The 24852-nt window shown below is 39.8% G+C and overlaps 1 protein-coding gene across 4 annotated transcripts in view; it reads left to right on the top strand.

Moving 5' to 3' along the window:
- Positions 1–24852, top strand: part of rasal2 (RAS protein activator like 2) — a 294829-nt gene that overhangs the window by 157319 nt on the left and 112658 nt on the right. The window lies entirely within an intron of this gene.

Below are 24852 nucleotides of genomic sequence, written 5' to 3' on the forward strand. Positions count from 1 at the left end.
TCCAGTAGCATTCTCTCCTGATATTTCACCTGCATCTGTGGCAGGCATTGTCAGAAGAAAATGCTGCTAGAACATGGCCATACAGACTGGAAACCACACAACACCCCAGTAATTCTGGCCTTGAAAGCCTTGAACAGCCAGGGTGGGAGAAAAGAACGCTTGTTTATTTGAAGCTAGTGTGAGTGTTGCAATTAGCCAGCTTGATTAACTTTGGGTAGCCTTGCATCTGCAAATTCTATTTGTGAGGGTATTTGCATAAAGGTAGCCCATCTAACAATAGGATGCCTGACCATGATTATTTTGCACTTTATTGACTGTTTTAACTGTGAAACTACCTCTCCCATGTTGGTTTTCTGCACTCTGGCCCAGATCCGTGTTTTTAGCCTTCCCATTTTTAATCATTTTATGCTGTATGCCGACTGTTTACTGTATGACTGTTTACTGATGTTGATGTTTTATTCATGTGACATTTGTTTTATTCTCGATATTTATTTTATTGTTTAATTGCTGCTGTTGTATTGTTGTCGGGCATGGCCCCATGTAAGCCGCTCCAAGTCCCCCTGGGGAGATGGGACGGGGTATAAAAATAAAGTTATTATTATTATTATTATTATTATTATTGTTATTGTTATTAGCCTGGCTGTGTTGCCTGAAGGCATCCTTTTTTTGAGAGGTTAACTGGCACTTGGTTGTTTGCTATCTGGAATTCCTATTTCTGAGTGGTGTTCTTTATTTACTGTCTTGATTCTGATGTTGTTCATTTTCATGGTTTCCTCCTTTCTGTTGAAATTGTCCACAAGCTTCAGGATTCAATGGGTTCTCTGTGTAGTCTGATGTGATGTTTGTCAGAGTGGTCCAGCATTTCTGTGTTCTCAAATAATATTCTGTGTCCAGGTTGGTTAATCTAGTTGTATTAGTCTGCAGTGCCTTTCATGATTTGTGTTTGGGTGCTGCATTTGGTGGTCCCTATGTAGACTTGTCCACAGCTGCACTGTATACAGTGGACTCCTGCAGTGGTTAGAGGATTCCTCTTATCGTTTGCTGAATGTAGCATTTATTGAGTTTTCTTAGTGGGTCTGTAGATTGTTTGTAGGTTATGTTTCTTCATCAGCTTCCCTATGTGGTCAGTGGTTCCCTTGATGTATGGTAAGAACTCTTTTCCTCTAGGTGGATCTTTGTCTTTAATCTCGTGGCTTTTTAAACATCTTAAACTTTTTAATCTGAAACTTTTTAAACAGAAGCTGGATGGCCATCTTTCAGGGAGTGCTTATATTTCTGTATGGCAGAAGATTGGACTTGTTCTTTGTGTTCACTTCCAAGTCTATAGTTCTAAGGGGAAGAAATGAACTTGTGAACAAGATTATTCTTGAGTTTGTTTGGCAGGAAGCTGCTTTCTACCAAACAATCCAATAAATCAATCATGGCACTTTGGCTGTTCCTGCTCCAAGCAAGAGCGAGAGACTACATTTTCATCTTGATAATATGAATAATTTCATTGGGAAAGAAGCTTTCCTGAAATGATAAAACAATTCATGATTTCATGTGTATTGAGTAATGCATCTGAATGCCACCTGTACATCAGGTATCAATGGAGTACAAGTTTAGGTAGCACTATGATTATGAAAGGGCAGATAGAGTAGACGAAATCTCTGGAATAGTATGGTATCATGGATTAAGACTATCATTGGATCATAGTCCCCAGAAGGGACTCTGACCAGTGGCCAGGGATCATAGGAAAAGACGGGGTCGGAAACAGCAACTCGAATGGCATCTTGCTTCTCACCAAATGCGGAGAGCACAACTGTGTCATCACCAACACGCTCTTCCGCCAGAAAAACAAGCTCAAGACATCATGGAAGCACCCTCGGTCAAAGCATTGGCACCTCCTGGACTATGTTATCACACGTGCCAGAGACCGCCGCGATGTGCTTCTCACAAGAGCCATGACAGGTACTGATGACTGCTGGACAGACCACAGGTTAATCCGATCCATGATGGCTATCAAGATCGTCCCCAAACGCAGACTCCAAAGAAGAAAAACAAGGCGCAAAATGAACACCCAAGCCCTTCAGGAGCCCTCCAAATGAGCCCTTCTCCAAGCAACACTCAAGGATCATCTACCCACAGAACACCCCGAAAATGTTGAGGAACATTGGAACAAACTGAAGACCTCCATCATCACAGCCTGCGAAGAAAGCATTGGATACCTAACTAAGAAACATCAAGACTGGTTTGATGATAACGACAAAGAGATCCAACAGCTGATTGATAACAAAAGGAAAGCCTTCCAAACATGGCAGAGAGACACCAACTGTGCTGCCAAGAAAAAGATCTATGCCAGTGCAAAAGCTGAGGTCCAAAGAAGGACCAGAGAACTCAAGAACATCTGGTGGACAAAGACGGCTGAAGAAATCCAACACCTTGCAGATACCCATGACGCTCAGGGATTTTTCAAAGCCACAAAGATCATTTATGGACCAAGAAACCATGGCATACAGCCCCTACGCTCATCAGATGGAACCAAAATTCTGAAGGACAAAACATCAATTGCACTACGTTGGAAAGAGCACTACCAGAACCTGCTGAATCGCAGCTCCAATGTGGCTGAAGAGACCCTCTCACAAATCCCGCAACAACAAACCAGGGATGAGCTTGCAGCACTGCCTAGTTTGGAAGAAGTCAGCAATGCCATCAGCCAACAAAAAAACAACAAAGCCAGCGGACCTGATGGGATTCCTGCTGAAATCTTCAAAGAGGGTGGACCTGAGCTGATACAACAACTCCACCAGCTCATTGAAAAGGTGTGGATGACCAAGAAAATCCCAGCAGACTTCAAGGATGCCACCATCATCACCCTTTTCAAGAAAGGGGACAGAACAGACTGCGGGAACTATCGTGGTATCTCCCTTCTAACCTCCGCCGGGAAAATCCTTGCAAGAATCCTTGCAAACCGCCTTCTCCCTGTCTCAGAAGACACCCTCCCAGAATCCCAGAATGGCTTCCGCCCCTCCAGAGGAACAGTGGACATGATCTTCAGTGCTTGACAGCTCCAAGAAAAATGCAGGGAACAAAACCAACCTCTGTACATGGCATTCACTTACCTTGCAAAGGCATTCGACACAGTGAATCGCAGCGCTCTCTGGACCATCCTCCAAAAAATCGGGTGCCCTGACAAATTCGTGAACATCCTGCGGCTCCTCCATGATGACATGATGGCAACAGTCTTGGACAGCAATGGCTCCCAAAGTGACCCATTTAAGGTGGAATCAGGTGTCAAACAGGGGTGTGTTATTGCCCCTACCTTATTTTCCATCTTCATCGCTATGATACTTCACCTTGTTGATGGGAAGCTTCCCACCGGAGTGGAAATCATCTATCGGACAGATGGCAAGCTATTTAACCTCAGCAGACTGAAAGCCAAAACCAAGGTCACCACAACATCTGTTATAGAACTCCAATATGCTGATGACAACGTAGTCTGTGCGCATTCAGAAGAAGACCTACAAGCCACTCTAAACAACTTCGCAGAAGCATACGAGAAGCTCGGCCTCTCACTGAACATCGAGAAAACCAAAGTGCTCTTCCAACAGGCACCAGCTAATCCCTCTGCAAAGCCAGGAATACAGCTTAACGGTGTAACATTAGAAAATGTTGACCATTTCCGCTACCTTGGCAGCCACCTCTCCACAAAAGTCAACATCGACACTGAAATACAACACCGCCTGAGCTCTGCGAGTGCAGCATTTTTCCGTATGAAGCAGAGAGTGTTTGATGACCGGGACATCCGTAGAGATACCAAGGTGCTTGTTTATAAAGCCATTGTCCTCCCAACCCTGCTCTACGCCTGCGAAACGTGGACTGTGTACAGACGTCACACCAAACTCCTGGAGCGTTTCCATCAGTGTTGCCTCAGGAAAATCCTGCAAATCTCTTGGGAAGACGGGTGGACAAATGTCAGCGTGCTTGAGGAAGCAAAGACCACCAGCATTGAAGCGATGCTCCTATACCATCAACTCCGCTGGACTGGCCACGTTGTCCGAATGCCCGATCACCGTCTCCCAAAGCAGCTCCTCTACTCCGAACTCAAGAATGGGAAACGGAATGTTGGTGGGCAGGAAAAGAGATTTAAAGATGGGCTCAAAGCCAACCTTAAAAACTGTGGCATAGACACTGAGAACTGGGAAGCCCTGGCCCTTGAGCGCTCCAATTGGAGGTCAGCTGTGACCAGCAGTGCTGCGGAGTTCGAAGAGGCACGAACGGAGGGCTTAAGGGAGAAACGTGCCAAGAGGAAGGAGCGTCAAGCTAACCCCGACCGGGACCGCCTTCCACCTGGAAACCGATGTCCTCACTGCGGGAGAATATGCGGGTCAAGAATCGGTCTCTTCAGCCACCTAAGAACACACACCCAAGATACCAAGGTTGGAAGACTATCGTCCTCAAACGACGAGGGATCATAGGTTTCCCCCCCATTAGTTTTGTTTCATTTTTAATTGCTGTATATGCTTATGTATAATTCAAGGACAAGTTTGGGAGCCAAAATAATGGATTTTGGCATGACCCATGGAAAATCAAGGTCATTTTGCAAAAAGGAGAAAGAAGTAATGCCAATGCAGGGAACTAGCAGGCCCTAACCACTGCAAGCATCTCCTTATCAAGGCATTCAAAAAGGCCACAAGCAATGCCATGGCGGAAAGAGTAGAGAGGGCTGTTGCTTCTTTCTTTTAAGTATGGATTGAGCTCTTGCCTTTTGCCACTGTGCTCTAAGAAGGAGATGGCTACTTTTTGATCATATTGATCTGTGTATAAGTCACCCCAAGTTTTGGAGTTTATTAAAAGTTCTACACTTATACCTTTCAAGCTATGAGAATCTCATTTCTTGAAAGGCATGCTCTGAAGTGAACTGCATACTTACCTGACTCTTTAAAATTACAATGCAAGTTGATTTTATGAAGGAAAGCGCTGGACATGACTGAACAGAAAATAGAGAACAGATGGCAGCCAGCAGCATGTGCTTCCAGCAGTCCAGGCAACAGCTGCCCCCAAAATAGCTTTGGAATGGACACCAAATGCTGGAAAGTACAAGAGGGTAGATAAAATAGCCAGAACAGAAACCGCAGGGTAGAGCTTTTCTTGCCACCTCCACAAATCTGTTTACACACATGTATACACACATACGACTAAATACAACCTGACTTGACTTCATGAACGAACATTGTTTATGAAAGATGTACCTATTGATCAGCTATTATCGTGAATAAATTATCTTGTGATTTTCAATGAATACGCTATTTCTTAGTACCTTAAGATTCCAGGGTTTATGTCTCTTCTTAGCTACAAAGCTTTATCTTGGAGCTAGCATTATTTAGACTCTGCATAGTTGGATTTGGTGTTTAAAGCCATGTAGAAAATGTATACTGCCAGCCCCATCCCAAATACATAACTGAGAAAGTTATCAAATTCCAAATAGTTTTAAATTTGGGTTCTGTGAGTTTTTTGGGCTGTATGACCATGTTCCAGTTGCATTCTCTCGTGTCATTTTGCCTGCATCTGTAGCTGGCATATTCAGAGATTTGTTTGAAATGGGGCCAATAGAGTGAGTGAGTGTGTGTGTGTGTGTGTATTAACCGCCCTGATTCCCTCTGGGGAGAGGGCGGTCTAGAAATCAAGTTTATTATTGTTATTATTATTATTATTATTATTATTCCCTTGATTATAGTAAGAATGCTTTTCCTCTAGGTGAATCTTTGCCTTTACTCTTGTGACTTGTTCTTATAGCTCTTCTGATGTCTGTTTTAAATTTACTAATTCGAAGATAGTACTGTCTTACATAAGTTCATTTTTTAATGAAATGTTTTTTTAAGGAATAATGAATTACAAACAGGACCCTAGTACCTATGTTCTTGTGCAGCTGTTCCTCATTATTTTAGTTACATTTCTAACATCAAGAGAAAGGATATGGTGATATATATATGATGGTAACCCATACATTTCACTGATCCTTAACCCAAAGTTGTTATAGATTGTGTCATTGTTTCCCACCTATTTGGAAATATTATTTTGGTTGTATAAACTTTCTCTTTTTACAGCAGAGTTGGTTTGCATTTATTGAAGAACATGAACTGCTTTAAATGTCTTAAAATACAAAAATGCTGTAAAATAATCCAAATAAAATAGTACTTTCCAACTCAATTTGTTACTCACTAAAACAGTAATAAAACCAGTCTTGTAGGGAATCCACTAAGGCTGGATCTACACTGCCCTATATTCCAGGATTTGATCCCAGATTATCTTCTTATCCCAGATTATCTGGCAGTGTAGACTCCTGTTCAAATCAGATAATCTGGGATCAGATCCTGGGATATAGGGCAGTGTAGATCCAGCCTTAGAAATCAGGTTTTTAAAGGAACTTCCAAATTCTTCACTGTTCATTTGTTTTTCACATTCTTTATTTCCATTACCAATTTAAGAAGGCTTTCATGAGACTCTCATAGCCTGTGACTTGGAATGTAAGCCCTGGAGTAAGAATAGTTATACTATAAAGCTATCCCTTCATATTAGATGTTCAGTACTTATATTTTTAAAATTCCTTAGAGTTTTAGTGATGCATGTGTTTTATTTTCCCAGAATTCATTAAAAGTACAGTTTTGAAGGATGGGAGCTGTTCGGGCAAACCTCTTCCTAATCAGGGTGTCAGTTGCTAAGAAATATTGTACCGTAGTGAAGCCATAATTAGTAACAGCGTAGCCTGCCTCACATTCTCCCTCTAATTAGAAAGAAGACAAACAGAGGTTCAGGGTTTCCCCTGTGTTTTGGAAAGCTGTAATTGTTGCAAATGAGGGAGAACCAGATTCAAGATGAGACCTTAGGAAGGGAAATTAATGATTCTAGCCTGCTGAAAGAGTTTACCTTTTCTTCATCCTTGTGTATGCCAGAATTCATTCTTGATTCATTGGGGATTAGCAGCTCTTGCTGGAGGCAAGGGGAGTGAGAACACGCAATGCGAATCTTCTGCTCAACATTTCAAGTATATTAAGATTTATTAACCCAACCCATACCATAGCAGAACATCCTACTGACTGTGCTTTTTGAATAGCCTGTTGTCGAACACTCCTTAAACATGTTATGCTGCATAGTTTTCTTTCTCTGTGACTTTCATACTTTCTCATTGGAGTTAGCAAAGTGTATTGTAATTTTGACTCTGTTGTGCTGTGCTACCTGTGCTACCTGTTTTCTTGTGATAGGAATAGTTTTTAAGCTTATTTTCCAACTCCAGACAGTGATTTTTCTTAAGTAATTCTATGGGCAGTATGGGGATAATTTTGGATATTTGTCACCACTTTCAATTATATTTGCATTTGGCTCCCTTTCACTTCTGTTGGGCTTGTGCTTCAGGTTTTTGCCAAGAATTATGCTGTGTGAGTTCATGGCACAGATGTTCACTTCTTGGATGATCTGCGATTTGTTAGTAGAATATTTACTTCTGATTTGATGAAGAATCTCCTCCAGACTTGACCATTCTTATAAAGCTTGGTTAGAGAACAGGTGGGCAAAGTGCAACCTGTCAGAAATGGCTGAATTGCACGTCTCAAAATTCCTCACATTTGGCTATGCTGACAAGGGCAGATGGGAGTTTGCCTGCTTTGTTTTAGAACTGCAATTTGCCAACTCTGAGCTTATACTCAGAGATAAATGTTACTGTAGAAAATTCCCTTTTGTGGCTTCATAAATCTGTTCCTGATCCAGGATTGAATTGAAATATAATGATACGTTTTACTCTGGTGGTTATTTTCCCACAACACATCACAGACAGTGTCCTCAAAGTCACAAACATTGATCTGGAATGGTTGGAGACATGTTTAAGTTCTTTTAGGGTTGTCAGATCTTTCTGAGATATCACATCTTGAGGGGTTACAAGAACAGGCGGGGAAAGATGTGGAAGGGTTACTCCATGCCTTGAAACACTTCATCCCTTCACATTCTGTTTCTGGTGCTTACAATGCACCATGTAACCTACACACTTGAAAGTACTACTGCTTCTTAAACTGTGAGCTCTGACCTCAAATGGGGTTCAATATTTGGCAACATTAACAGGTTTCTGAATGCCACTTAGTGCCTGTTTTAGACCTTTACATAGTACTGCTGCTAACAACAATATGCAGGGTGTACAGTGTAGAAAATGCTTCAGCTGAACTTCATAAAAAAATAACCTGCCTCCTTAGCAAGCCTTGCAAATGCTGATTTTTTCCAGTAAATATTTTATTTTTGTACCTGAGGGTTACGTTAAAAATTCTCGAGTGAAAATGAGTCGCGTTAAACTACTAAATTGCTTATTTTCTGTCCTCACTTAAGGAGGGCATGTCCCATTTCTCAGAATTTTGCTGCATAAGAGAGGACAAAGCCAATCCATAGGGATGTGGTAGTGCCAGATCCAATCCAAACCATGAAAATGAACAAAATCTGGCTACCAGTATTATTATTTTTTTTAAAAAACCTCTAAAATCAGGACAGCACTCAGAAAACAGGGGAATTCCAGACACCTCCCAACAAAAGATTTCCCCAGGCAGGAAGCAGCCAGGCTTTGAAACTGCAAAACTATTCAATGCTAATCAAGGAGGCCAGTTGCAACATTCACACTTGCCTCAAACAGACAAAAGTTCTTTCTCCCACCCTGCACATTCCACAGATATATAAACCCCACTTGCCTAGTTTCCAACAGACCACACAACCTCTGAGAATAAATGCCATAGATGTAGGTGAAACGTCAGAAGAGAATGCTAATGGAACATGCCCATACAGCCTGGAAAACTCACAGCAACCCACCAATCCATATTGTTTTGCCAGTAAGCTACATAGAAATCCCATTTGGCTGCTGAAGGACAAAATGTATATAATGTCTTGGAGAGAATTCACAGGGATGGAGAAGTCCTGATTGATACACATCTTGTGCATCTAATAAACTAGTAAGCTGCCACCAGATCCTATTGGTTGGATGCATGATTGTACCAATGATGTCAACAGAGCCAAGAGCTCTTCTTCTGAGGAAAACACACACACACACACACACAAAAGTCAAGAGTAACTGAAAAGGTATTTAGTAGTAATTTAGACATTTCTGAACTGAACTGAAAGATCCCATATACTTGGTGTACTTACAACTGAGTTACTGCTCTTCATCCATTCCAGCAGACGGTAATACGTATTAGTTAACATAATGAATGAATCAGCTTGAAAAGCAATAGCTTTACTATGTGGGTGCACCAGGATCCCGTGATCTTCAGCTGTGTGATGCAATTAAGTTTTAAATGGCTGGTTGAAATAAGGATGCAACTTCTCCTTGAATTAAATCAATCTTCTTTCATCTGAAGAGATACCAGCTGTGGACCTTGGCCATTTTAAAGCATCTGCAATGCACCAGTTGGATTATGACAGCAGAAGGAGGACTTTTGAATAAGTTTTATACAGAAAACTCTTACATTGAAGATTTATTTCCCCATTGTTTTGGAATTTAAGCAGAAGTTTAAATTAGACAGAGCTCTAAAAATCATGATTTATAAGAAACTGTTATAATTTTTAATAATAATGAGAAAGATCAAAATCTACCTTTTGTTAACTTGAATCAGAATGTACGGTTGTCTTAACTATTTAGCCCAGATTTTTCTTAGGTCAGCTAATTTGCTTTGAAATCCAAAATAGGTTACCAGAGCAAATAATACCTTATTGTTTAAAATGGCTAAGACAACTGCAATGCTCCTTGAGGTTATTTTTAAAACCAAGTACTATTTCTCACAGAGAACACAAGAAATAAAAGCCCTGAGAGTAATGCTACTGATAATCTATAAATTAATGGCATACACAACTCAATATTTTGGAAATATATGTGTGTCCTACTTTCTGATGGCTGCTCTTTTGACCATTTTACATTGTACTCAGGCCCCATATATTCAATGTGTTGTCTGCTCCTTGGTCATGTTTGTACAATGCTTTTGCAACCACACACTATTTTTTCTCTTAATCGACTCAGCACCATCTGTTTGTTCAGTTTCTGTATAGTAGAAGAATGATGTATCCCTTGTCTTATATTTGTGCTATAATTATTATATCAGTGTTTATGTTTATGCTATTATATATATTCCATTACGTATGTCAGAGGCCAAAATGCACATGCACACTAAAAAAGGGGCTGGATTCCACTGTTCAATTATTTCCACTTTTTACAGCACTTTGTTCTCTAACCTGCCAAATAAGAAGATCATTTTTATTTACTAACTTCACTTATTTTTATCCCACCTTTCTCCCAATATAGGCAGCTAACAACAAACATGACATAATTAAAAACAGAGCAAATGCATTAAAATATGCATATATAATATACTTAAAAGTATGCATATAATGTATAAAATCAATAGTGTATTGCAAGTTGAGATCTCTTTCTTACAGAAAGATGAGTTAGAGATTTCTAAAGTGAATTGTCATAATGGTAAACATCACACGCACTAATAATCTTGAGGAAATAAATATGAGAAGGAAAATCCAGCAGTAATTGTTATTGGATAGTATTGTATAAATATCATGCACAGTGCAGTTGTCCATCCACATTTTGCGGGTTTGTGAATTTGGTTATTTGCGGATTGCTATATTTTGCCATCACCTCAGCTGCTGCCCTAGAGTCATGTTGGAGGATCTACAAATGCCTAGAGAAGTAAGTGTTCTCTCTAAACATTTGTAGGTCATCCAACATAATTCTAATTGAAGAGAAGCACAGAGTTGTGCTTGAGGATCTAGTTAGTCCTAGAAAGATGTTTTCTCAGGTAAAACAAAATTGTGGCTCTATATTCATGGGTTTTCCACATTTGTAGGGACCCTGTGCCCCCAATCCTTGCAAATGTGGAAGGCCAATTGCATTTTTCTTCAACCACAGTCTTTCATAAGTTGGCTATACTATCAAGCATATTGCGCTGGGGGAAATCTAGTGCCCTTATCAGGGAGGTATAACATCTTACACATCTTAAACATTCAAGACAGATATTGCACAACTGAATAAACTGGTATTAGAGGACAAATATATGTAAGACTCTATTGAATAAATGAAGAAATGCCTGTGAGATCTCACCTCAGACCCCCTAACATAGGATATTAAGAACAATGTCTGTGGAGATATTTATGAAAATAATGGTTCATTAAATTATTTGGGGGAGAGCAAAAAATAATGGTGACAAGTTCTAAAAGAATCTATTAGTAATAAAATGGCAAATTGAAATTCACTGAAAACACGCATAACAGGATGCATAGTCCACCACCACCACCTGAACCAGTCTCCAGTGTCAACTGTACATTGACAGATCAAAGGACCTGAGATCATGGCTGATATCTCTATGAAAATATGAACTTGATATGTAGACAGGTTTTTTAGAAATAGCAAGTTCCAATTTGGGCATTATAGGAAAAGGGAAATAACACTGCCAGTATTATCTTGGCTGTAGACATATGCATGGCACGACCACATCTAAAATACTATGTTCAGTTCTGGTAATTGTAAAAACAGAAAAAGGCAACCAAAATGATGATGAGGTCTGGACCAACTCACTTGTGATGGCAGAATACATTAAATATAGCTCTTTCACTACGGGAAATGATAAGATAGGAGTGACATGATAGTGATGCATTTCTCATACTAGATCTGAGGATTACCCACTAATTCTGAGTGGTGAGGATATCAAGACAAATCAAAGTAAATACGAAGTACTGTACATTCACAATTCCCTACCACAAGATGCTGTGATGGCTGAAAACAACTGTTCTAAGTTCCTTCCAGAGCCGGTCCAACAATGGACCGGGTGCAAAACATACGGGGGCGCAGTCGAGACTGCTTTTTCTGTTGATTTGTTGGAAAACATGATGTTTTGGTGCTTAATTTGTAATTTGTAAAATCTTAATGTAATTTGATGTTTAATAGGCTTTCCCTTAATCCCTCCTTATTATCCAACATTTTCACTTATCCAATGCTTTTATTTTTCAGTGATTGGTTTGGGGGGGGGTGCCAAAATTCTGTTCGCCTACACTTGAAAAATACCTAGGGCCGGTTCTGGTTCCTTCTGACATATAGTAATTTGCAACCCTAAGATTTTCTTGGAAATATTTGTTCACAAGGTGTGTACCACTAACTTTCTATCAGGCTGACAGAAGGTCACCCAGTACTTTCCCATAGCTGAAGAGGGATTTGAATCCTGATCTCCCGATGTCCTAGTGCAACACTTTACACCTCTACACCGCATTGGCTCAACTGACAAGATGGGATGATTTTAAAAGCAACTGGATACATTCATGGAGGACAGGGTGAGCAGATGCCAACTCCAATGTCAGAATCTGCAATCCTCTGCGCTTCAGCTTCTGGAGATTGCAAGATGGAGGGGCAGATGCACTCAGATCCAGCTGATGGGCTGGCTGTAGGAAATTGGTTATTCGTAGTAGTACGTAGTAATAGTTGTCATGGAGCCCTTCTATACAGCCCTATATCCCAGAATGTCAGGGCAGAAAATCCCACAATATCTGCTTTGAACTGGGTTGTTTGAGTCCACATTCAGATAATATGGGATTTTCTGCCTTGATATTCTGGGATATAGGGCTGTCTGGAAGGGCCTGTAGTATTTGTATCCCACTTTATCTCTCCAAAAAAGAGATTCCAAGTGGCTCATATTAAAACCAATACAATATAATTTAAAACCTAAAAATACACAAACATTAAAATAGTATTAAAATAAACAATTAAAACTCTCTAAACCAATAAAAAACTTATTTTGTAGCTATAACCACAACACCCCCTGACTTATTCTTAAAAACTTTATCTTAAAAAGGTTTTAGGCTGCCGCTGGAAAGATAGCAGGGAGGGGGGCACTTTGGCTTCCTGGGTAAGAAGGGAGTTCCAGATTCAAGGGACAATAATTGAGAAGGAAGACCAAATGAGTTTGCAATGGAGGTGGGATTGAGAGAAGGGCCTCTATTGAGGATCCCAGGGCCCTTCCACACAGCCATATAACCCAGAATATCAGGTAAGATAATTCACAATATCTGCTTTGAACTGGGTTATCTGAGTCCACACTGCCATATAACCTGTTCAAAGCAGATAATGTGGGATTTTATACTGCTGTGTGGAAGGGGTCTCAGGGCCCAGTCAGATTCGTACATGGAGATACAATCTGCCAGATGGCCTGGACCTGGGCCATATAGGACTTTAAAGATAAACCAGCACTTTGAATTGTGCCCAGAAACAAACTGGCAGCTAGTGGAGTTGCCCCAGCTGGGTTTGTCTGCTTCATTTAGCCAGCCCCACTTAGCAACCTGGGCACAGCTTTTTGGACCAGCTGAAGTTTCCAAACATTCTTTGCATTACAGTAATGCAAACATGATGCATCTAAGATACTGTATACTACTGTGACCAGATTCAGCATTTCAAGGAATGAGCGGTTTTAAATGGGCCACTCTCTTGGGCCCCAATGTTCAAGTCCCCCCCCCCAACTGCCTCTGGTTGACTGCTGTACTGCCAAAAATTGTATTAAATCTTACATTCACACAGACTCTCTCACATTTACATATACTGTACTGTTTTGTCAGAAACAGCCAAAAATCCCTCTGCTTTTCACATTTTCCAATTTCTTTCCTCTTCCTACTTTCTCTTTTTGTTTTCATCTTACTGCAGATTGGTTTCAGAGTGCAAAAGTAGCTTGCAATTTATCCAGTAAGCACAGGCGAGAGAAGAATGGAGATAAGGGGCAGTATCTTCCTAGTAGGCTCAGGTAAACACAAACTGCAGCAGTATCTCCTACCGTAGCTTCGTATTTTTCCCTATTAACATTTGTCATCTTCACTATGATCCTGCTAGGCCATGTCTCAGTATTCATCTGTGAAATGTTAAAAAATTTGCACTCACATGCTCATATATTCACAATCTTCCTTCTCTCTTATGGACACAAATAAATAAATCCTGGGTCTAGAACCCCTGATGCAATGCAGAGATACATAAAATCTCTCCATCTCAATTCAGCTTCTCAGGGCTCCTCAGATGGCGTAGATTCTCCCATAATAGCTCCAGGCACACTGTTCTGTAACTTGGTTTCTTAAAGGGTTTACAGTATACTTTTATTAAAAATTGCGTATGTACCACCCCATGTAATTTTTTGCCTTACAATAATATTGTTATGGAAATAGATGCCATATATTTATGTGTTGTCACCAGATGATTTTTAGCATTCTGGGTCTTTTTTATTTTGTAGATTTCGTTGACTGCTTCAATTTTTTTCTTTTCATTATAAATGAATTGATGAGAGGCTTTTCAGTAGTACAAGAGCAATAGTAGAATCATAGAATAATAGAGTTGGAAGAGACCTCACGGGCCATCCAGTCCAACCCCCTGCCAAGAAGCAGGAAATTGCATTCAAAGCACCCGTGACAGATCCAGCCTCTGCTTAAAAGCCTCCAAAGAAGGAGCCTCCACCACAGTCTGGTACTGAATAACAGTGAAAAAAGGGGTCCATGAAGAGGCTTTTTTTCATGTTATGAGCAACTTGAGAAACTGCAAGTTGCTTATGGTGTGAGAGGATTAGCTGTCTGCAAGGATGTTGCCCATAGGATGACCAGATGTTTGATGTTTTTCCATCCTTGTGGAAGGCTTTTCTCATGTTCCCGCATGGGGAGCTGGAGCTGACAGAGGGAGCTCACCCGCTCTCCCCAGATCCGAACTGCTGACCTTTCCTACTGGCACAAGGGTGTAACCCTCAGTGAAGAGGTGATTTGTACAAATATTTGATATTAAAAGCATTGCCCTATTTTTAATCTGTATTTTAGAGGATTGTTATAGATCCTTGCCATACTGGGTTAGTGCATAAAGTCTGAAATCTTGCTTGAGTGTGTTTACAGGCAAAATAAAACTTGCCTGTAGTTCTTGTGTACCTAATGGTCTGAGTTTTGGTCTGAGACAAATTTATCTTTTTAAATCATAAATCTCTGTAGAGCAAGGATTAACTGGAATGTGGACACATAATCTTAATTCTCAGTGCATTGAGTACATAATCTGTGTATTTTTATTCTTAGAAAAGCATTTACCATCCCACTCCAAAGAAATCTCTTTAAAAGGTTTTAAAGTTTTATGTCATTTGAACAGGTGGCTGTTTTGTCTGCATTGATGTATGAGAAAATGATTAACATTGCCTTCTGCAATTATTTAGAAAGTTCTGTTTCATTACCTAGAGAATCAGAAGTGATATATCCCAAGATGACTGCCTGCTGCTCTAGATATCAGTGTTTTAACAGACACTTGTAGTAAAATATATATCTTAATTCAGCCTTACTAGAATTTTCATATTTTCTTCCTCAGTCTTCACAAGTGAAATGCACTATTTAGGGTTTTTGTAGGGTTGGAACAGTTAATTGTACAGGTCTGAATGTATTTAAGAGGAACCTAGAGCATCAACTTGCAACTGTCCTGTGGATTTTTTCAGCAATTCATTATATTTATTCTGAATACCACAGCATCTCCAGTCAAACTGTGTTTTTCTTGTTATTCTCTGTCTCACACGGATACTTCTGGAAATATACATGTTCCTAAAAAGTTACTGAGGCAGCATGGTTATATTGGATTTTGTGTCTCTCTGGGGATTCTTCTCAAGGCTTTTCTCTTTGAAAACATAAAAGCTTGAACATGTCCCTTCATTATGAACAAACTGAAATATAACATAAGAACTTTTCCCACAATGATTGAAGTATAGTCCTATAAACACAACACCTTTTCCTTAGCAGGTGATTTGCATTCTACTGGGAGAAAGGAATTTCTTGTTATGGAACATACTAGGATTTGATGACAAAGGATTTTCAGTAGCTCAACTGAGTGATAACTTAATGAAAGGAAAACAATAGTTGCAGAGGGAAACCAATTTCTTGTACTTCTTTAGAGTTCGGCATCAGCTTTTTCATAAAAGACATCTCCAAACTGCATCAAATCCTCCTGTCCCCAATAAAGCCAGTGAGATTGAAAGATCTGCAGGTCCTGGCAACAATTAATGTCCATTAAGATCTAGTTTAGTGTCTAAAAGACTGCTGCATTTGGCTAAAGGCTTATACTTACTAATGCACATTTGAGACTTTTCCTTCCGTTTTATTTCTAGTAAATGATCAGAAGGGGAAATGCATTCATTATAATCTCTGCTGCTTTCTCGCTGAAAACACAAAAAGACACTTCTTTGATGGGGAAATTGGTGGAAAAATATTTGTGAAATCCTTGATTTGGACAGGTAAGTAACTATTTTAGCTGTTAGGGCATGTTGTCTTTCCTTAACAATTATGGCATGGGTACCAACTGTGCTGTGTGGTTGTGTCCCTAACCCTGTGCAGGTATTCCTCCAGCATACATGAGGGGTACAAGTATGGGCGGAGGAAGTTACAAAATGTGAGCATGAGTGCAAGTTCAACCCCCAATCTCCCTGTTCAGCCAACCCTTCTCTAGAGGTTAGCATCTTAACTGAGACATTGTACAGGAGTGTTGTGGTCCTTTCTGCTAAACAAATTATTAATTTCTGCAGCACTGGGTACCTTGATAATGCAGGGTTCTTGGTCCTAGGGCACTGGTATGTATTTTTGGGCATGAGTGCCTTCAAAGCCCTCACAGAGATTACAGTGGTGCTATACACTTTGGGAATGTTGTGAGTATTTTTGAGCATTCCCTTGCCACACAGGTTATTTATTTATTTTCTTATTTGTTAAATTTATATCCCTCCTCTCCCCCAGAGGTCACTAAATCATTAATTTAGAATATTTAAAACATGAATGAAATATCATTATTATTAAAAACATGATTAGAGAGAGTTAAAAATACTTAAAACATGTATTCTATAAAAGAGTTTTAAAATTTCAGCACTCCATTTACACTTCAGCCCCATAATTAAAATACAAAAGTCTGCCTAAATAAAAATGGTTTCAACTGTCAGAAGGAAGAGAGCAGGTAGGGTGCAAGCCAGACCTCTCATGGAAGGGAGTTCCACAGCCTGGGAACAGCCACAGAGAAAACACTTTCCTTAATCTTCACCAACCACACCTGTAAAGGTGGTAGAGCTGAGGGAGAACCTTCCTCTGCAGATCTTAATGCTCACACTGGCTTATATTGGAAGATACGATCTTTCAGAAAGTCTGGACCCAAGCCATTTAAGGCTCTAACTGTCAAAGCAGCATTTTGAATTGTGCCCAGAAATGGACCAGCAGGCACTGTAGCTGTTTCAACAGAATAATCACATGATCTCTGCACTCAGTCTTGGCCAATAGCTTGGCTGCTAGGTTTTGGACCTGCTGAAGTTTCCAAAAGCAGCCCCACGTAGAACGTATTATCATATTCCAAACAATATCTAATATCAATATCTAATGTGTCACCATTACCAGATCTACTTCCTAGGAAAAGAAAAGGCAAAGCTCATTCCAACCCTCACACATGCTGGCTAAATAATACGTGGGACTGCTGATGGGAGCTAATTGTGAGCCAACATGTGGGAAAGTGTGTTGGATTGTCTCAGTTCTGTGCAGCTGGGAGGTTCACTGAGATGTCCATGTACATAAGTAGTTCTTCCATTAAAAGGTGAAAACACTCAAAGAATGAGAGAAAGGCAACAGCTTCTATTCTTCTGTCACATTCTCCAGACCTTTAGGGTGGATTTTCAGAAACAAAAGGAAAGATGAATTGCTGAAATCTGTCTCTTCCACTAATGGAAGTGAGAAAGTTATATTCCACACAGTAGGGTTTCCCATTAATTGGCATCAACTTGAGATTCCATCCATTCTATTGAGCATTATAATTTAATACAATGGGCTCTTGGTCTCCATTGGGATTTGGTTTCAGGACCCCCTTATAGATACCAAAATCAATGAATGTGTAAATTCCATTATACACAATGGCATAGTAAAGTGGTGACCCATATATAAAATTGCAAACAGAAAGGTTTACTTGGATTTTCTGTATTTTCAAGCTAGAGATGGTTGAATTCATGGATTCACAGTCCATGGATATGAAAGGCAATCTACTGTGTTTCTCCAAAAATAAGACACTGTCTTATATTTATTTTTCCTCAAGAAGACACACTATGGCTTATTTTCAGGGGATGTCTTATTTTTATTAAGTATTGTACAACAATCTACATTTATTCAAATATAGTTAAGACATCTTCTTCTGGAACATCGTCATAACTCTCTAAACCCAGAATTCCATCTTGAATTTCTTGTGATTCCATTTCCTTTAGAACCATTGGCCCCAATCTTTCATGTCAAGCAATAGAGCTCTCACTAAATTATCCCTTGTTGATGGAGCTGCCCACACTCAGTCACCTCTGAGATAGCAGCTGGCATGATGAGACAGATGAAAAGGACTGCCCGTCTTCTTTACCATTCCCCCTGGTACGCTGCGTAGCCACTCCTATCACTATGTCTTATTTTCGGGGTATAACTTATATTACGCAAATGCTTAGAAATCCTGCTACAGCTTATTTTATGGGTATGTCTTATTTTCAGGGAAACGGTATGTATTGCAGGGATTCAGTAGGAATATAATGGGATACCTAACTTCCTTAGAGAAAAGGCAGAGTACATTATTATGAAATAAATTGAATTCACCAATTACTGGTGCCTGTGGTAGTAGTAGGGGTGATTTCTTTTCAGTGAAAAATTATAATATTATCTGAGAGGTTGATATATTCTCTGTACATGTGAAAATGGAAAATATAGTTCTCCAGTTTCTGCACAAAACTGATAACAGGCTGCAATGATAATGAAAAGCATCTCTATGTTGTTGCTGAGAATAATAAATTAGGGTTCTAGTTATAAACAAGGATTTCTGGAGAACATATCCTGAATATTCAGAGCACTTCACGTACATTATGCCAGCAGTCCCCTAATTGGCACAGCATGCCAACAAGCTATTAAGTTAAGATGCTTTCACAGTGCTGCACTCACCCTCATGCATAGACAGCTCTATCATAGGAGAATTACTTCTGCTCTTTTCCGTGTCTTAGACTGTAGAAAGAAAACACTACAGAAAAAGATGTATGAGACTGGTAGCAGCATGCTTGGACATATGCCAGGTTGTGCCACTTACACCTTTAGCTTCCCCCCTTACTTTGGCACTCCTAAACAGCATTTTGACTTAACAAACATTTTAATATCGAGTAATTCTCATGTCACAGCATCATTTTGGGAGCACAGGGGGGTATTGAGGTGGTTGACACCAGCCACAGGCACTGCACAATAGTAGGCCATTTCAGATGCCATGTAAGCCCCTCAGGCCCATGAACAGTGAAGAGTCCCACCCGGAATGCACTTGGTACAGGGGCCTCTCAGACATGGAGCCAACTCTGAAGAAGTGCAATGAATTAATGACCATCTTAAATATTTGTATTCTGTGTTGAGGCCAAGTCCTCCATCAGAAGAATAAATGTTTTATGTAAAATATCAAGTTGTATAGCTACAGATTTCATGTATTTGTAAAGGCTGATAACTTAGAGCAGCAACCCTGATCCATCAGAATGAGTGGCAGCTTCTCTCCTCTGGAACATGTAATACAAATACTCCAGATTTGATTATCCCCATCCCTGAAATAGCAGGAGCAGTTATTGGCATTTGTAGCTAGCTATTAGTTGTTGGAATGCAATTTAAATGCCAAGCATGGCCAATTAGGCTTGGTGACTGAAAGGAGTACCTGGAGTGATGTGAAACCAAGGTATATGAATCTGTCAGGGGTTGTCAGTAAACCACAGCCTTGCCAAGTTTTTGCTTCCTAGCATACTTAGAAGAGGGTGTGAACTGAGACAGAGTATTTCTCCCCTCCTGCAGACATTATTTATAAATTATATCTTTGGTATTAAATTTACTGGGTGGCCTTGATTAAGATATTTTTCATCAACCTAACATACCTGACAGGGTGGCTGTAAGATAAAATGTCACTTAGAGGTTTTTTTAATTTCTGTATTTTTAATTTGTTGAATTTAAGTTACATTTTAAAAATTTAATAAAAATTAATTAGGGGAAAAAAGATCTATGACTATGTTGCCAGCCAGAACCAGCTCCAAGGAGAATTCCAAAAGGCTTCGAGGTGCACCCATGCTAGATCCAGGGCAGCTCCGGAGCAGAGTGCTCTAGAGTGTTTCAGTGAGTCTACCTGTAAATAATAATGTTTCAGTGAGTCTACCTGTAAATAATATATATTTCGGAAGTGTAAGCTCTGAATCACCATGAAGTATTGATGGGGGTGCATCAGTACCTTGAGTTTGCTTCTGTGCAATGTATGAAGTGATGCTCAGGCACCCTGAGTGATTTCCTCTGAGGCAGTGCAAACTAGTGACTGTCTCATTTGTCATTTATGTCTCCAACACAATAGGCCTTGGGGATACTATCAGCAGCTCTTGTCACAGTAACAGCAGACTCCTCGGAAGCAAGCTGAGTTGTTATCCTATCTATAACCTTCCTTTCCTTTCATCCATCCATCCATCAGGCAGTAGCATATCTCCCATCACCACATTCTTCTTATTTGCTATTTTTGAAAACACCTGTAAATAGCAACCTCATTGGCAGTTTGCATAGTTAAGTCTGTGACATATTTCTCTTTAAGCAAAGATTTGCATGCAAGAGAGCTTTGACATTCAACTGTTCAGAGCAAGATGGGTTTTTTATTATGAAGAACTGAATATAGTTGTTGAATTTTCTTTTCTTTTTTCCATGCTTGCTCACTTTGCAATGGGTGAAACAAAAGCTGTGTAGCTTTTGTTTCCTCTCTGCAACTTTAGACCTGTTCTTTATCAGCGTTGGATTTTTTTAGAAAACTGTTTCCATGACCTTCCACTTTGAGAATTGGTATTTCAAGTATTCCCCTGTTCTTTGTAGGTTAAACAGCCACTGGGGTGACAAATGAAGGTCTCAACTTCTCAGATTTCTGGAAATTTGTTCCATTAACATTGAAAATGTAGGTGACACTGGAATTATTCTTGTCTGGGGATAGCAATATTATTCTGGGAAGGTCTTGTTAATATAAACATGGTATATGGCCCCAGTGACACAGTGTGTTAAAGCGCTGAGCTGCTGAACTTGTGGACCAAAAGGTCCCAGGTTCAAATCCCGTGAGCGGAATGAGCGCCCGCTGTTAGCCCCAGCTCCTGCCAACCTAGCAGTTCGAAAACAAGCAAATGTGAGTAGATCAATAGGTACCGCTCCAGCAGGAAGATAACGTCGCTCCATGCAGTCATGCCAGCCACATGACCTTGGAGGTGTCTATGGACAACACTGGCTCTTTGGCTTAGAAATAGAGATGAGCACCAACCCCCAGAGTCGGTCACAACTGGAGTTAACATCAGGGGAAACGTTTACCTTTACCTATATGCCTTCCATTTTGCATTCCACCACAAAGAACATTTTTCAAAAATTTATATTGGGCTTTATACTTTAGAGTAGGTTGGAGTTGGATGTATTGAGAGAATATTTATGGAAGAGTGTTCTCTCTGTTAGAACCTGTCTTGTTATTAGAACTGCTTCTATTTATGTAGATTTTTCTTTGTGGTGGGAGTATGATGGATTCCTGAAATGGTCAGGTGTACTGGATGTCACATCATATAAGTGACAGAAGGAAAAGATAATAAATATTAAATTATAATAATAACTAAGTTTTACTAGGGTAATAACAGCTATTACTTATGTGATATGTACCTGATTAAGAATCACAAGATGGGGAAAATATAGCCATTCAGTGGAATAATACTACTGTATTGCTTGAAGAGTACACTGTGGAATGGGTGAATTCAAATCCTGTGTGTAATAATACTTGTAGGTTTTCTGCCTAATTATAGTTGAATGGTGGACACAAACTGATACAATAAAAGATTCAAAAGACCTGGGGCAAATAATTTGCCTGTATGTTTTAATCCACATGCAAACCTTGTTTTCCCTTCTTCTCAGATCCTGGTCAAGTAGGTTCTCTCTCCCATCCTCTTTTGTTACCTTCTTTCTGACCACTTATTTTCCCCATTCTTTCAAATAACTGCTGGCCCAAGGTTCAGTTTTGTGTAGAAAATATCCACAATATCCCCATGGGAAAATGGACAGGGCATTGTGGAATTGTTTAGTACTGTATTATTGTTCAAGGTAAAGTGGGATGGGAAGGCCTTTAAGGGATATCTTCAACACCTCACTGGATTGTATTTTATCTTTCAAACTCAATTTGAAATGAGCCTGAAGGTGACATGTGTGGGCTCCCTAACTCTCCTTCTCAGGCTTTTAAAAAATATTGGAAGACAAGCTGTGATACCTCTTTTGGCAGGCTGTGCAAATTGAGGCTTCAGATGCCTACCACTGGGAAATAATGCTCCTTCCTCCACTCTTCCATTTCCCTTCTATCCTACCCCCTAGACATACCTTATGGTGTTCAGCTGCTATGCTGCCAATATTTTTTTAAAGTCAGTTCACCACAGCAGCCTGAGAATGGCCAAAAGATAGTGTGCTCTCTGTGCAATGCATAACTGAGCAAATAATACTCCAAATAAATTGTAGCCATGTGTTCAATAAATTCCAAAACAGATAAAAAGAGTGATATCTTTATTGGCCAACCAAAATTTACAAAATATACAGAAGGATAAACCTTTATTCACCAACCAAATGTATGAAATACATTCTGAACCTACAGTGGCTTCTACATCAGGCAAAAAAAAAATGTTTAAAAATCAAACCAGTGGTGATGGCAGAACAACAGAAACATTTGATAGAAAATGTAGGCCTGTGACCTACCATCATTGGTCGTATATGAAAGACCATACCAGTGGTCTTATATGGTTTTTAACATATTTTGCCCAATGAAGAAGACAGTGGAGCTCCAAAAGCTCGTGTGATTTATTTTATGCACTTTGATTGGACAATGAATGATATCACTTTTCCAATGGATTTTGTATTTTGGTTTTGGGTTTTTTTGGTTTTTTTGCTGCGTTGCTAACTGAATATTTTTTCTAATCATGTGGGCAGTATTCCCCCAGAATGCCAAAATTTTAATGCAGAGAGTAGGAACCTGGAGAGCAATTTAAACCAGAGGGCAACATCAGGATGGAAAAGAATATAACCACCATTCTTTTCTGTAGCAGAGCTCTAAGAAATAGTTGTTGGATTCCCTCCCAAAGGAATAGAGACTATATCCAATATTATTATTCTGCTTAAACTTTTGCTTGTTGGTTTTTTTTACATGGGACTGAAGGTTTTGTTTCTTTTTCTTTTTGGGCTTTGGTTTTAACGTTTGCTGTTTAATAATACTTTTTCCTCTTTGTACAATTTTCTTTGTTGAGAAGCAGCATGAAAATGCTTCTGCAAATAAATAGCTCACATCTTCCAAACATCCGTGAATATGACTGAGACCCATGCACTTCCCCAAGCTACATAACCACCTCAAAAGACTTTGGTACCCTGCAATATTACTTTCTTGTGATTAAACTAAAATCACCCTGCTATCAGGAAGACCACCTAGGGTAAATTGATTCCCGGGTTTAAAAAATAGTTTGCTACCATTATGCAGACGAAGAAACTAGTGTTGCTGGACAATTAAGAGAGACTCTCCTCTGCCATGTTATGTAATCCAGATGTTAAGAGAAAGAGGAGGAAACATAGCCAGAGAGAAAGGACTTTGTGTTATTATGTAAAGTATATATCTTGGTTCACCCTCAATATGGCACATCAGACTGGGTTAGATTAATCTCTGCAAGATGCTCTAAGAATCTAGAAGGAAGCAATGACTGATGCCCATTTTTTTAAAAAAAGTTGAGATTTCCCTGGTCTGTTTCCAGTCTTACCAAAAACGCACATGTTCCTAGGAGTGTGCTATTTTACATTATGAACACCAGTGATTTTTCCCACTGACAGCTGACGAGGTTTGAATGAAGGAGATGGGCCAATGTTTTTTGTGGATGGGGTACATTTCAGTTTTTGCATGCTTCTGGTGAGCAGCAAGGGCCACAATAACGTTTTGAAGGGTAAAAATCCGTGCTGGAAAAGGCTGAAAGTTTGAGTAGATAAAGCAATGACCTGAGATGAACTTGAACTGGTCAGGAAATAATAGTTTGCCATTATATGTTCCATTTGGTAATTGAGAGCTGCCAAGTGAATTTCTCCAGACAACTTCTTCAAGCAAGGGATGGGCAGACATTCCTTAACAATGCTCTAGCTCTGAACTTTTCATCTATACTTGTTGTTGTTGTCATTGTCATTGTCTATGTTTCTCTAGCTCATTTCCAGATCAAGTCACTTCAGAACTGAGTTCTACCACCTCATCAAACTTACAGTCCCCGTTCCCTCCCCCCCTCCCATTTTACGGGCAGCCACTGTAAATTTACTGGGAGTCATGGTGGCCAGCAGATGACTTCCAGTTGTGGCTTCTGCCCCCCCCCCGAAACCATATAACAATTGTGAAATTGGACAGATCTGTAATTATGGGGAAAACCATGAATTTAGCCAAAATAGCTCTACAAACCCATTATTTTTGGCTCAAAACAACATGTGATTGAGTCCATGACAGTCTCCGTTCTGTTTCGGAGCTTGCCATGGTGAAAAGGGACATTCTAAAGGTCGGTCCTTAGCAGAGAGCTGTCATCCCTTTTTACAGAAGTGCATGATAACTCCTTTCCTTTGGAAATTTGTTTTTTATTAATGGCGGATCTAGTGTAATAGAGGCATTATAGAACAGAGAACAAGCAGATTATCATTACTGGTTTGTTCAAATTATAGTATTATACTTAGCAGAGAGCCATCATCCCTATTTATAAAACTTCATGATTACTCCTTCCAATGGAAAGGAGTAGTTTAAAAAAG

This window comes from Anolis carolinensis, chromosome 4 (assembly GCF_035594765.1).
Source record: "Anolis carolinensis isolate JA03-04 chromosome 4, rAnoCar3.1.pri, whole genome shotgun sequence".
Classification (NCBI taxonomy): domain Eukaryota; kingdom Metazoa; phylum Chordata; class Lepidosauria; order Squamata; family Dactyloidae; genus Anolis; species Anolis carolinensis.